This window comes from Euprymna scolopes, chromosome 28 (genome assembly GCF_053919585.1).
Source record: "Euprymna scolopes isolate OS-2025 chromosome 28, ASM5391958v1, whole genome shotgun sequence".
In the NCBI taxonomy this organism is placed as follows: Eukaryota; Metazoa; Mollusca; class Cephalopoda; order Sepiida; family Sepiolidae; genus Euprymna; species Euprymna scolopes.
The window spans coordinates 32401285-32417760 of record NC_136509.1 but is presented as its reverse complement, the minus strand read 5'-3'; the positions used below and the strand labels follow the sequence as shown (position 1 = coordinate 32417760).

General features: G+C 30.6%; 1 long non-coding RNA gene across 1 annotated transcript in view; it reads right to left on the bottom strand.

Annotated features, from left to right (window-relative positions):
• Positions 1-3669: 3669 nt before the first annotated feature.
• The window catches only part of LOC145249557 (uncharacterized), a 425864-nt gene continuing 413057 nt past the window's right edge, over positions 3670-16476 (bottom strand). The window contains exon 6 of the long non-coding RNA XR_013863549.1: positions 3670-4114. This is a non-coding gene — a long non-coding RNA (uncharacterized LOC145249557). The remainder of the gene's footprint in view (positions 4115-16476) is intronic.

The following is a 16476-nucleotide window of genomic DNA, read 5'->3' as shown; positions in this document are numbered from 1 at the left end:
TATATGCTGCCTGATTTTTAAAGTCAGACCCAAATAGTAGTTAAATTTACAACTCAAACTTTGGTTCTGGCTAGCAAATTTTGTATTTGTTATTGTTGTACCATGTTATTTACAATATAATAACATACTTAGCTGCAATTTATTTTTCTAATTACTTTGTCTTGCTCGGATGACTGCTAATATGAACTACTTTTTAGATAACAACCTCAATGTAAAAATCAGCAAGAGAAATAGCTCATTTTAAATTTATGAATATAATAGGAATTGTCTTTATTAAGTGTTAAATGTGCAAATAAATACAGATTAAAAACTAAAATGACTTCACTGTATCCCCGGCAACACCGAGTAGATAAAATTGGTGAAAAAATAAAATGATGTAAATTATTTGTTATCTGAAATTGTGGTGTTCTGTTGTTTTCTCTTAAAGTTTCCACTTAAAAATGTCAGCTAAAAATATTTAGACACACTGATACATTTTTATATATATATAATAAATCAGAATTATTTTATTAGTTTTATTTTGTATGTTTTTTTTATGTTGATTATTTTAAAGTGTCAGGATGAATCATTTCTTCATATTTTTATTGATATTAGCCAATGTAAATAAAATTATATTTTACTTAAGTAATTTAATCAACATCTATTTGAAATATGATTTTAAGAAAACCTTAATGCATTTTTTTTTCTCCATTTCAGGTCAAATTGGAATTTGACGCACCAAATAATAACATACTTATCTTTATTTATATTTTTTTGCAAATCAATTACAACACTATTTTTTAAAAATAAATAAAATCCAAAAATATTTTAAATAGTTGTACACAAATTTTTAAAGAAAAAAATTTTAAGTTGGAATAATAGTTTTTCCTTTTTAAAATTTAAATCATTATAAAAATAAAATTGTTTTTTAATTGTCCCATAAAAATCATTTGATATTTAAAAAAATATAATTTACGTGTTTTTATTATTTAATTTTTGACTGGTAATTAATTAAATCATTAAAAAAATTCTAGTTTGTACTTGTCATTGCTGGAAACAAAAGACCAATTTAAGCTCATAATATTTAAATTTTATTTTCGAAATGTTTTTTGAATATTATATGATATTAATTCTATGAATTTTAAACATTAATCTATTCAGTTAAATGTTTTTAATTTGCCTGTACAACTAAAATAAAGTATTTTAAGAAAAAAGTAATCCAAATTATAATATTTGATTAGTTTTCAAAGTGTGTAAATCCTATTTTTAATATTTATAAAATTCGTTTGATAAATTTCAAACATTAATTTACTTATTTAACTATACTAAGTAACTTAATTTGGTTAAATAATTTCTAAAATTTTTATTTTAATTTAAAATGTTATTTTCTGTTAAGAATCTGTAAGATTTATTTTTATTAAATTTATATAGAAATGTTTAGATATGTTTTACTTATGAAGAGAAAATAATCTTTTCAAATGAAAATTCGTATCTATACTTAATTCTTACTAAATATACTTAAAAATATCTGATATTTTAGGAAATAAAATTTCTCCTCTAGGTGTGAACGGTAAAAATATTCACTAGGTGTGAACGGTAAAAATATTCACTAGGTGTGAACGGTAAAAATATTCACTAGGTGTGAACGGTAAAAATAACCAATTATAAATATTCAATCAATTCTTGCAAATGAAGATGCAGAATAAAGTGTGAATATCTATTTTTTTTTATTAATATATATATATATATATAACTACCAAATACGTATATAAGTTCTCTGTTGTCAACGAAGAGGTTGTATTTCAAATCTTAGCGGAAACGCTTGTACATTTGAGTGATTCTAAAATGTTTGATACAAGCTTTTTGCGACTAAGAATCACTGCCTGTCAACTCAATGGTCGTGGGTTTGATACCAGCCCGAGGTAGGTATTTATTTAGCCACACTGAGGAGCTGTGAAACAGTATATCTGTGTATAAATATATATATGCAGTTGTATAAAAAATATACTTATGGCAATTGACCTATGCATAAACGTTTGCGCTTCATTCCAAAAAAATTCGCCAGACTAACTAATCAGTATAAATTTTATTTTGTAATCACTTTAAATGGTGTATTATCTTTTTTTAGTTGTTATTGTTATGTTTTTTTATTCTTCTTACTCATCTAATAATATTATTTTATTTATAAAAAGTATTTTTTAATTTTTTAATTTATACTAGGAAAAGAATGTTTTTTAATTGTTCTTCGTTTTTGTTATATTGTAATAAAATGGACGAAACCAGTAAAATGATCTCCTTTAAAATACGCCATCCAATATAATCAGTTAATATATCTTGTCGTTTTAATGCTGCCATTCTGTAATGTCTTTAGGTAATCTCATCATAATATTGTTATATCGTAATATCATAATATTGTTTTAACCTGATAGGTATGTGCTTATAGGACAGAAATGAATATAGAATCAAAATGGCCGCTGTTACTGTAACAACCTTGTTGGAGATTATCTCCCTTGTTTTAGAACTCTTCTGCTTACAGATAATTATAATTAGTTACGTATGATTGTATAACTTATTACTGGAAACAAAATAAAGATCCATGACCTGTATCTTTTTTTGTTTATATAATTCTACCCGGCATAGACTCTAATCTAATCGTATCTTATTTCAAAACATTTTTTTATTATTATTTAATAATATTTTTGTATTGCTAATAATTAAAAAGAATATGTTTCTTTATTTAATTTCTTTAGTTAATTTTTTTTTTTCAGTATTTAAAAACAAATAATTTTTGTGAAAAATTGAAAGTTGTTTTTTTCTTTTTTTTTTTTTAATCCTTTTGGTAAGACTTTATTATATACGGCTAATATAAGAGAGATATCTTGTCGTTTGAATAATGTGATTCTCGCGTCCAGATATTTTTTTCCGTCTCTTAGTTTTCATTGTAACAACTAAATCCATTCATGTCCGCAACATCTACGGCGCGACAGTTGCCTTCCATCAGTATATGACAAACGAGACAGGGCAGAGCATACCTAGAAAATCAATGAAGACGCTGATGTAACAGAGTTACTTCTGTCAGGAAGTGACAGGAAACGAAATGAATCTACCATTTTTAGTTTTCAAATTCGACCTTATAGAAAATCACTCGTTTTTAATTCGCTTTGTTTTAAATGTAAAACATCTTGTCTTATTGTAATATGCAATCGTGTGTTGCCCCCATTATTGTAAATTATCTCCCTTGCTTTAGAACTCTTTAGTTTGTAGATAATCATGTATATATATATATATATATATATATATATACATATATGCATATGTATGTTTATTCTCCCAGTTGCTTTAGATAATTGTGGAACTAAATATATTATTCTTGAAACAAATAATATTTAAAAAGTAAGCAGTAACTAATAAAAAAAGAAGAAAATATTGAAAGAAAAGGGATAAATCAAACAAAAAATGAAATAAAATAAATAAAGATAGAAAAAATTTTAAAAAAATAACCTGTTTCTCAGATTAAATCATTTTCAATGAGCACAACTTCAGGGCCATAACGTTATCTATTTTGAAACTATGGATGCATGAAATGATCAAATATGCTTTTGGGATCAGCTTTGCAAGTTGATATTCTCTGTGCAGTGACTATTCCTTTATGTGAATTATTTTTACATTGATAAGCCACCGTATTTGAGATCATGGTAAACGCTTTTTTTTTTTTTTTTTTTTTTTTTTTTAATCTAAAGGATGATAAATTTTGTTGAGGCGAAAACACGGTTGTTAAACCATGTTGAGGCTTCTTGTTTGAGATTTGCCAGAGTTCATTTTCTAGTTCTTCTAGTTGAATATAAAACAAAGCAGTTTTTTTCCCCTTCTTCGTTTGAATTTCGTTGTTGAATTCTAAAAGAAAAAGATGTTTTTATTTCGTTGCTTTTTTTTTTTTGGCTTCTTTGAAGAGAGCAAAAAAAAAAAAAAAAAAAAAAAAAAGAAAAAGACAAATTGGACCAATCAGAATGATTGTCACCAAATCTGCGAGACTTTTGTTGGCTTTCTTAATTCGGTAAACATTTTCCTTGGCATCTGTTCCAATATGGCGTCTTCTTTGAGAGAATGTCAAAAGTCTAATTTTGGTTGCACGTGCCTGAAAGAGAGGAAAGAACTATTTAGACATAATATACATATTAAAATAAACAAAGAAATCATAAACTTAAAATTAGAGATGAAAAAATTGAATTTTCCTCCAGCCAAGTTATCTCTTCATCTGGCAACGGACAGCAGAGATACTATACTTTGAAATATTTATTCGAAGAAAATATAAGAAATCAGGCACAAGGCCATTGAAGAGTGTGATGAAAATGGGGTGTTATTGGCCACCCTTTGTTACAGTTACTAAAAACATATCTATCCGATTCCTAACTAGAATCATCTCAGTCACCACAATACCACATTTACTTCAGGAATCATCCCAGTTAAATATTCTAAAAGGCCTACAACATTGAGCAATATTTTAAAATGCCTCAACATTGAGCAAAAGAAGATCAAAGTGTAGTATCTGTTCTTCAGATGCTACACTTCAATTTCTTGTTCTCTGTTAGTGGAGGAGAAATCCTTCATGACTGAGACAGTTTTTATTTTTTGTTCCTTTTCTCCACATTAAAAAAAAAAACGACCCTGGTGTTTAACTCTGTCCCGTGGGCAGGCATTGTAAATAGGAACAATAATACGGATAAAGAGGAGATTAACAGCTTAAGAAAAACACTTCACCCAAGCAACTATCCAGAGAGCCTGACATCAGCTCCAAGAAAGCAAAACCAAACATCAAAGGACAAAACACGGAAACTCATCGCAGTTTGTATACCATACATTAAGAGCTTGTCAGAAAAAAAAATGCAAAGAACATGTAACCCTTATGACATCCGAGCAATATTCATGAGTGGTTCAACTCTCCGATAATATATTGCGAGTAAAGCTCCCCGCTGAAAAATATTCATAGCAAAAACCAAATGTATGAGATTCTATGTAAATGTGGAAAATTATATTCAGCATAAACATATCGTCCATTAAAAGTAAACTTGGAACATCGAAAAGCCGTAATACGTGGAGATAATGAAAATTCGGATATGGCTGATCACATATGGAGATAAAAGGAAAACCATCTACCCTTAAAGTAAGAAGAAAAGATTATAGACAGAAAAAAAAACCCGACAACAACAACAACAACAACAACAACAAAAAAATAAAAATGGTGAAACGTAAGACGTTCCAAAGAAGCAACGTATATGTTGAGTGGCGATCACCGACTAAGCAAGCCTAATATAGAACTTAACGCAACATGGGGACTATAAGGTCACTACTAACATACATATATCTTCCATCCATACCTCTATAAATTTTTTTTTGTGTATATTGATATTCATATTAAAAACCCCTTTTTTCTATTTATTTAAAAAGAAAATACAACTTCGTTATATATGGATCGTGGAATTGCATTCATCTGCAAAAAATCTTGTTAACTGCATATTCTTTTAAACATTCATTTTAATTAATTCCCTATTAGTTTTTTTTCGGTTTCCTTACGGGATGATCATCTTTAGTTAACTATTACGTGTAATTATATTCATGCAAATATTCTACATGATTTATACTTGCGTAATATTTGCGTAAAAAGCTTATAGTAAACGCAAACCTCTTTCTATATATATTTATGTATGCGTATATATATATATTTGTTTAAAACATTTAGCCTACCAAACTCCTCTGTCAGTTTTTGATTTACAGACATGGAATATATATAGAGTATTCGAGCCCACGCGAGATTTTATATTTCAGTTTTAACCAGGGAAAATCGATGCAAAAGTGTGAAAATTAAAAAAGAAATGGAATTTGCTAGGCGAAAATCAAAGGACGGTATTACGAATATGCATGCGTAACGTAATAGCTATTGGTTCATTTTTTAATTTTTAGCCTTGCACCAAACATGTTTTCATAGCTCAGGCATTAACATGAAAGGGAAAAGTAAATCGTAAGCTAAACGTTTTGGTTTCGATTTTCGATGGTGGCGCACGAATCATTTTTTTTTTTTTAACTTTTTAAATTATTACTATATAATGGGTCCAATATAACATGGTAATAAGTACGAAATCTGCGTTGATAAAAATATCATATTGAAGCATATTTTACGACCGGGCAATGCTGGGCGACCTGCTGAAGGGTGTTTAATAATTATCACTACAAAGATTTTGCCCATATTTATTAAATAAATCAAACAATACAAATCAGCCAAAGGTAAATATATACAATAGTATTACTAGATTCAAAATCTTCAAATGTTGGTCAATATAAACCCCCACATGTGCAGCAATAACATGCTGCAGACGCTTGGTGAATGCTTTACACGAGTCACAAATGATTTTGTTGTTGTTGAGTTTTGGCCCATTCCTCACTTAATTACTTCCCAAGAGCCTTCAAATGGGTATGGTGGGAAGCTGAGACTTGTCTCTCCAGGATATACCAAATATCTCGATCTCATCGGTTGATTTTGAAACATTTTAGTGCTCTCCACAATAACATCTTGTTTACATTCAAGGTCTTTGCAATATCTCCAGCAGACTTTCCGGATTTGAACAGCTCTACAATGGCAATTTGTTTTGTTAAATCATGAAGCATACTGTCATAAGTAATCTTCAAGTTAAACGTTATCCATATTCACCTAGAAAAATGGTAAAAATTCTATGAAAATTTATTAAATATAGATAATAACAGAAAGTTGTAACGGTGAATAACACCATATATATATATATATATATATATATATATATATATATATATATATATATATATAGTGTTTCATATATATAACAGTGTTTCATGGTAAACAACTGATGATCCCTTAAAAATAAATTATTACTGGTACTATAGTGAATTCGAGAGAGCTAGTTGATGCAGTGATTGCAGGTGATTGACTGACTTACTGACTAAATAGTTTTCTAACGAATGGTAATTTTTTTCTTTTTGTATAGTTTTAAAGGTTAAAAACTTCCAAGACACACACACTCTCTCTCTCTCTCTCTCTCTCTCTCTATATATATATATATATATATATATATATATAATATATATATATATATATATATTTTATTACCGTTTTATCTGTTTGGTTACATATGTTTTTGATGTTGGACCATGTTTACGATCCAACAGCCTCGTCAGATCTTACAGAACACACACACACACACACACACACACACACACACACACATACACACACACATATATATAATGAAATCAAAAGGATGTATTATGGTAAACTTCAATCTAATATAATTGCTAAAAAAAGGAAGAATGCCCTCTCGATAATAACTGTATCCATAAAAATGTGATTTATTCATGTAACTGAGATACTACCTAAATCCTTCCAAACAAATACCATGAACTTTTCCCAACAGCCAATCTTTGGTCAAACAAATGGCAATGAACTTGAACATCTTCCTCCTCTAATAAGCTTGATTAATAGCAGCACTAACAATATAAATACTGATAGTCCTTCACAGAACAACTCCCATGATAATAATTTTGGAAACCAGTTCAGTAGTGATATCCCCAATAATTCACTCACATCCTGTCCTAACCTTGATAACAATCTAATACTGAACAACAGTATCCGCAATGCACCCAAAACATACACTTACATCGGATCCACTTCTACTTTAATAAGGCAGAGAATCTCTAACCACGCATCATCTTTTAGCAATAAAAACACAAATAGCAACCATGGAACTTCTTTGAACTTTTAGGGAACTTAAATGTAAGAATATTCGCTTCTCAATTTCATTGGAATATTATATGTAAATCGCAATCTTACACCCCTGGATCTAAATATTGTGACCTCTGCCTTTCTGAGGCAGTTAGGATAATAACGTCTCCTCAATCCAAGAATGTGATCAATACAAAGAGTGAGCTGATCTTCCAATGCAAACATAGAGCAACATACAAGTATTGCAATTTTGAAATTACATACGTTAGATTTTTTTTTTCAATTATTATTACTATGCATTGTTCTTATTATAATTTTTTCAGCCCACTTTACCGGATTTTATCCTCTTGTCTTGTCTACTTTATTGCTTTTATCTTGAGAATTACAGAAATAATCAGTACCACTATCAGCTGTTATAAATTAAGATAAATAGTACTCCTAAATTATACATATTTGTCTACATGTGTATATTTATATTTCTTTATTTCTTTAATATATATGTGTAATTCTTTTTTAAAATAATTTAATTTTCAATATTTAATTTTCTTTAAGCGCTTTACTAAAATGTTTACTAAATCTTTCACTTGGTATTCTTTATTATTATTATTATTATTATTATTATTATTAGTAGTAGTAGTAGTAGTAGTAGTAATTGTAGTAGTAGTAGCAGTAGTAGTAGTGATGGTGATGGTAGTGGTAGTATAATCTATTATAATTTGTATATATGTACATATTTGTCATGTGTGTGTGTGTGTCTCTCTCTCTCTCTCTCTCTCTCTCTCTATATATATATATATATATATATATATATATATATAGGTGTGTGTTTCTGTGTATGTATTTTTATATATGTCTATGTATGTGTGTGTTTGTGCGTTATATATATATATATATATTTCTGTGTCTATGGGTGTATTTATGCGTATATATATAGATATGTATGCCTATCTTTATGTGTGTATATGTATGTATATGTGTATATTTATGTCATATGCTACTGGTACCATGTAACCCAGTACTACCTGCCTCATGGTCGGGTCACCGGTGACTAGACTGGTTCCTCCACCAGACTTGTTTAGTGAGGAGAGTGGGTAGTCTCCTTCCAAAGGGCAAATGAACCCGTTTTCAGGGTCAACAGCCAACTAGCACCGTGTGTGTTTTGTGTGTATGTATGTGTGTGTTGGGGTGGAGAGGGCTCCCGTAAGCCGTAGTGAAGGCAACCTTTCTAGGAGAAGCAAATCTCTGATTTAAAAAACTATAAAGCGGGAGAACAATACCCACATTAAGCTGGTCTGCAGTTTAACTTGTTGCTGGCTATCTTGCTCTTGCTTGTTGCTGGATTTCAACATTTTGAACAGAGAGAGAGAGAGAGAGAGAGAGAGAGAGAGAGAGAGAGAGAGAGAGAGAGAGAGAGAGAGAGACTTAGCTGTCGTACAAAGCTAAGGCTCTGTAACATCATCTGTTTATAGATACTCCCTCAGTCATTTGTCTGTAGAAATGGTCTTGTGTCGATGGAAAAGTTCTGACGCGTGGAGGCTTGAAATGCTGGAAGTATGTAATAATTGATCTCAATGACCGTCTTCAGTGTCATGCCTGCTTGAGCGTGTGAATTCACTCGTAGGACTAAAAAAAAAAAAAGTCATTTTTGGGCTCATGGACTTTAAGTGTCTGAAGGAGTGGCACTCGCCTGACAAAAAGTTGCAATCATCATATTTATTTTTGCCGCTTTTTATCATTATCAGTATGTGATTGACATCATCTTCCATATCAATATCACTAATTTGTTTATTTCTATTACTAATTGTTTTTTGATATTATTATCTTTATAATGATTATTATTATTATCGACATTTTTATTTCCGTTTTTTTTTATTATTTTCATTATGACTAAATTTCTTACTATTATTACTAACATAGTTATGATTATTACTAGTTTTATTATTATTATCATCATCATCATCATCATCATCATCATCATTATTATTATTATTGGCTCACATGGAGCTTTCACACAAGTTAACAAACGATCGGTTTGGAGACCTTTTTCGTTCTCTGGAAGCTGAGTGACAACAAGTCTCCCCAGACGTCCAACTCTCACCACCTCCTTCGATAGCATTTGCAGATAAATCTGCGTCATCGCAATCGCCTCATACCATTGATTTCTTGCTGGTAGTAGCCATTGGTTTATACTGGAATTTGAGTGACACTAAGCCTCCTCAAAGTCCCAGTTCTCTTCGCGCTTGTCCAGCCGAGGTCTGGTTGGCGCTCTCTCCTCGGTCTTTCCATCCTCCTTGACCCTTCTCGGCTCTTTGGTATCACTTCTCTATTGGGGGGGGGGAGCGGTGATGAGACAATGGGGGATGCATGATGGTGGTGTAGGACTTGTTGATATGCAGCTTCGACGTTCTTAATTCCCTGTAACGATTATTATTATTATTATTATTATTATTATTATTATTATTATTATTATTATTATTATTACACTTGATCATTAACGAATAGCGAATAAGTTAACTTTTTAAACATATACGCGGGCTTGCGCGTTCGCACATACATACACAAACACATACACAAACACACTATGTCTTTTATTTTTAGCAAATTATTTAACATTCCTGTTGTTAGCATTTCTATAGAATTTTTTTTTTTCCAAGATTGAGTTTAAAAAAATAAATAGTTGATCGAAAAAGAAAAAAGAATTCGTTTGTGTTCAAAAAAGTGTTTTCGACATTCTATTTAAACAAAAAAAAAATAAGACAGGGGTTTAAAAAAAAGATTACTTTGTTTTGGCGAAGTCGATTGTCTGGATCGCCACCTCCCGCAAATGTAAACATTTAATATTTTTCTTTTGTTGTTGGCGGAGGAGGCGGTCAACGTGCGGTTGCTCAGTTTAAGTTAAATTGAGTTCATTGTATGTTGCCTCCTCCCAAAACAGGTGGTCATAAAGTGACTGCTCATTTTACGTAAAATTATTAGAAGAAATTGATGTTCCACTTTTTTAAAGCTAACATTTTCTCATATCCTAGAAACTATGCGTTGGCAGTAATTGTAAACGTTATTTTCGTTTTTAGCGCCACCAAAAACCAATTGAAAAATTAAAAATATTTTTTTCTTGTAGAAATTTGTTTTTATGACGGATTAAAATTTGGCGCAATGGCGTACATTTTGGCGTACTTTTTAGCGAACTAAAATAGCGGATTGAAAGCTGGCGTGCTGGCGTCCCAAAATTAATTACCCGATGATTGGTATGCAAAATAAGAAGGGAGAGAATTGTTAAGAAAGCCCGTCCCATGTCAAGAATGCGTTTCTACATAATAAAGTATTAAGCATTAACATTAGAGGAATTTCTGTTAACTATTCTGTACCTTCCCTCTTTGAAAAATGTTCATCTTTTTTTCTCACAATTTATATGCATTTGGTTGTGTAACGGACCAGGATATAATACCCTAGCTCGCTACAAGAAAATAATGAAACGAATGGAATTGAAGGAAACAAAGACTCAATTGATGGATAAGATAAACGTCGTTTATTTACTGTTGAAAGAATGTTTTAGATATAACATGTGTTCATGTCCGCGCGTGTGTAACCAATGTTCGCTGCGGGATTGGTGTTGTAGAAAGAAAAGGAAATGTGTGTTCATCTCAAGTTCGGGTCACTATCGTTTGTTCGCGCGTGAGAGAAGAAGTGAATAGTAGAATGAGAATGATAGTCCAGCGTGTAGACAAAGACAAAGAATGGAGAGTTGACGTCAGTTAGCAGTCAGAAGCGTGTGAATGTGTACGTACGGTCTGTTAGCTTTTTGCCCCACATAGTAGTAAAGTGGTGTGAGGCACGCGGTCGGTCGGTAGACCGACCAGCTCGAAAGCTGGGTCTAAAAGGAGGAGCCGCTTGTTGCTCTCTCTCTCTTTTATACTCGTTTCCGGTGGTCTTTTGCGCATGTGTGTATTTCCTTAGAAAGCATAAGTGATGTCGTCCATGCGTGCGTGCGTGCGTGTGCGTGCGTGTGCGCGTGTGTGAGTACATGTGTGTACGTTAGCGTGTGTGTATATATGAATATATGTACGTGTGTGGACGTGGGCGCGTATGTTTGTGTGTGCGTATGTATATGACAAGTAATATAGCTTGAAATGTGAATGTGTGTTTTTGTGCGAGACTAGAAAAGGCTCGCACAGTTGATATTAGATTGATTTGTGTTGCTGTAAGAGAAAAATAAATTACAGATACTAATACTACTACTACTACTACTACTACTACTACTACTACTACTAGCAGCAGCGGCAGCAGCAAATATATTAATCTCTTTAGTTAAATTGGTGCCGGGAAAACTCGTCGACGGGAAACTCGTCCATGGAAAACCCGTCCATGGAAAACGCGTCAACGGAAAACTCGTCTCTTTTAGGTAGGAAAACTGGCCATTGTTGAACAAATATCGATTAAAACACATTTTATGACCGTTATTGAAGGATATATTGCTTTTAAAAGCGAATACACACTTCATAATATTTTTAAATAATATTTTTACTTGTTTATTTTTGTTTAAGAAAAAATAAAATAAAATTGATTTTGCTAAGTGTTTGTTTTCTACCTCGCTGGCTAAGTTTTCAGCGGTTTAACTTACTTTGAAGCGTTTATTCAGTTAAAATAACTAGTAGTGTCGACTGTTACGTTAGAACAAAAAACGATCCGACATAGGTGAATCACGCATTGGGAGTCTCGATAATCGATCAAAAATAGAAAATTAAAAAAATACCGAAGTAAATATAGTTTTAAAATGAGCCCCTCCCTTCAACAGAAAATAAATTTAAATAATTTTTTTAATATAATTTAGAGAGAGGCAGAGCTTTTTTCTTTAATTTTCTAATTTTTGGCGATTATCGAGACTACCATGATGAAACACTTTCATTTGCGATATTCTTTTGGTTCTGAAGTAACACTCGACATTATTTGTTTTTTTAACTAAAATGAGTTGAACCACTAAAAACTTACAAAGCTAGGTAAAAAGCGAACACTTAGAAAAATCAATTTTATTTATTTTTTAACTACAGTAAACAAGTAAAATACTTTTTTTTAATAGTATGAAGTGTGTATTCTCTTTAAAAACAATATATCCTTCAATAGTGGTCATAAAATGTGTTTTCAATCGATACTTATTCAATAATGGGCCAATTTTCCTACCTAGCAAAAATGGACGAGTTTTCGGTGAACGAATCTTCCGTGGACGAATTTTCTATGGACGAGTTTTTCATGGACGAGTTTTCCATGGACGAGGCTTCCTAAATTCGCTAAATCACTTCCCCAAAATGGGATCCTACATTTTAAAATGATTATGTGACGAAATGAAAAAAATCATCAAAAAAAAAAACAATTATTTTAAAATTTCGCTAGGAAACTTTACACATAAAATTACTGTAAAAATGATACTCATTTCCGGCCTATTGTTGCCTTTGGTAACATTTCTTTGTTGCATATTTGTTCATGATTTCTTTTCTTTTTCGCTTAATCACAGCAATAAATGTCCAAATCCCATTCTTCTTTATGAAGAAGTTTAAATATAAATATAATTTCCTTTTTTATTAAGAAAATCTTTAGAATGTTTTCTCTTTATGCATTTTATCAAAGATTTTGATGAACTCATCTATATTTTTCACATGCGTCCAAAGAGAAGCGCCATAAAACTTTAATTATTTCAGAAAGAGCCGATGACAGACACCGCCAATGTACAGCTGACGCCAACGAAATATAATCCCCCCCCAGAGCATCTAAAACCTTTTAATATTCAAGTGAATTCCCTTGGATGGGGGCATATAGACATTTAGCGAATGGATGCAAAAAGTTTACAATGAGAATAGGCAAGTCATCTCCCGATAAATAACCAATAAATAAAATAAATTTAAATCTTTGAATCAATGTTAAATATGTAAATAAGATTTATATGTAAATGAGATTTATAACCCATTCTGTGGCCCTTCTCAGTCTTATGTTTTAAATGGACAATTTCTAATGAAAAAACAAAAAAAGTAAATGGGATGGATAGCTTAAAAGTTGAATGATGATCAATGCCATGAGAGGATTGACAATCTGCAATTTCTACACACTATGAACGATTGCTGATACAGAAAGCAGCAATTTCCCTACAGTTATAAAACTGAAAAAAATAAACTTAGATCCAACTTTCTACTCTCCATAAAAATCTCTTTTAATGGAATTATTTGGGAGCCAACTCTTCTCATTATTCAAATTAGAGAGAATGAAGAAATAATTTGGTAATCAAATTCCTTGTTGCAAATGAAATAAGGTGGTTTGTCTCCAAGATCTTCTTGTTTTCTTTCGGAAGTAGGTGTTCTTCATTAAAATTGTTGCATTCTCCTTCACCCAACTTTCATTATGGGAATCCGAATCAATTTATTTTCCAATTTGCCGATCATTTATATCGGTTTCTTGTTGACAAAGGTCTGATTCAAGAATTCTACATAAATTTATCTGAATTTCTTCTGAATCCGAATCTTGTAAACCGTTTTCATTGTCTGCGAATGAATCTCTGTTAATTAAATGCGGGAACTGTCACAAAATAATGGCGTCTCTTATTTGACGTTCACATTGGTCAACAAACCTTTCAATGGGAAATTATCTAACAACGGTAAGTTAAAACTTCAAAAATCGGTCAGATAATATATATATATATATATATATATATATATATATATATATATATATATATATATATATATATATATATGTAAGAGCAAGTACTTTATAAAACATGTTAATAAACACTTTGAAAAGAGTTAAAACATATTTTATTTGAAAAGGAAACACTTGATAAGTGGATAGTCCTTAATCCGCGGAGTTTCGAAGAAATACTTTCCTTCTCTTCAGAGGGTAGGATTTAGCAAAATGCGGGATGGGATTTTGCTTGCAGAAGTATTTGATGAAACTGCAAGTAAGTCATAGATCTTATTTGATAACAAAAAGTGAAGCAGAGGGAATAGGGTGAAGATAAAAGTGATTTCACGTGAATGGATAGTCTGGGGAAAGGTAAAGTATCCAATAACGGTAAAATCCAAAAATGCATATATATATATATATATATATATATATATATATATATATATATATATATATACATATAAGAGAAAGAAAATTAAAACGGTAAGTTGAACTTTACAATCAAAATTTATTGTTCGACTGAATACTCAAAAAAAAAAAAACAATTTACAAAATCCTTATTCCGCGGAGTTTCAAAGAATGCTATTCTTATTATTCTTCTCACCAGAGGACATAAAGAAATCAGCAAATTATATTTGTAGCAATGCTAGAATTTGCTAGTTAAGGCATTAAGTGAAACCGCAATTTATTGTAGTTATAAATTACCAAATAAAAAATGAAAAATATTGGATATGTAAAAACCTAATATAAAAACAAACTGTGTGTGTACGTGTATGTATATATGTGTATATATGTATGTATATGTGTATTTATGTGTATATTTACTTTTATCAATATCGCTATATGATTGACATAATCATTCGTGTCACTATCTCTGTTGCTGCTATTATAAACATTATTATTACCGACATCTTTATTAGTTTTTTAATACTTATTACTAAATTTGTTACTATAATTACTAAAGTTTATTATTATTATTTTGTTATCTTTATCATCATCATATCATTGTGACAGCCTTAATAAAATATGATTCTGCAACAATTATAATAATCAATCCTACACTTTTGCTTTTAATAATGACATCGAATTTCTTTATAGAAAGATCTGTTTCATTCTGTCTAGACAATTTCCGGTCACAGTAATACGAGCTATCACGTATTTTTTTTTTTAAGCCGAGGATGAAGGTTCTCATTTTGGATTTCTCTCTTCTTACTATTAGATTCCATTTGAATAGGGGCAAACATCTCTTTGGACTACTGCACTGCCCGAAAAAAAAACAGTTTGCATTATTTCAGTTGTTTTGTAAACTTTCCAATCGGATTTTTGAAAACTTTCCAATCGGATTTTATGCATCGTCACGCTGGACTTATTTAGGAATACATTCTATCTAAATAACTATTTAGCATTTTAGATCAACTCTAGAGGAGTTGCATTCAAGCTGAAATATTATGCGCAGTTTGTTTTTATATTAGTTTTTTACATATCCAATATTTTTTCTTTATTTGGCAATTTATAACTACAATAAATTGCGGTTTCACTTAATGCCTTAACTTGCAAATTCTAGAATTGCTACAAATATAATTTGCTGATTTCTTTATGTCCTCTGATGAGAAGAATAATACAAATAGCATTCTTTGAAACTTCGCAGAATAAGGACTTTGTAAATTGTTTTTTGGAGTATTCAGTCGAGCAATAAATTTTGATTGTAAAGTTCAAATTAAAATTTTAATTTTCTTTCTCTTATAATAAGCTCTACTCTCTATTGTGTATTGAGATTTTTTATTCGGTTGGGATTACATTTTCTATATATAATACTGTTATTTGTATTAGTTTGAGGTTTACCATAGCGTATATCAGGTAAACACTACATCCCTTTGTTTTCATTAATATATATATATATATATATATATATATATATATATATATATATATAAATGAATTACAGAAGAGCTATATTCCAATACCCAATATATTTATTCACCTTACTACGTATTTCTTTCAATTTGTCAAACTATCCACTTTTTACAGCACCTGTTTCACAGCGCAGAAACAATCAAATTCTTATATCGATTTTGAATTTTACC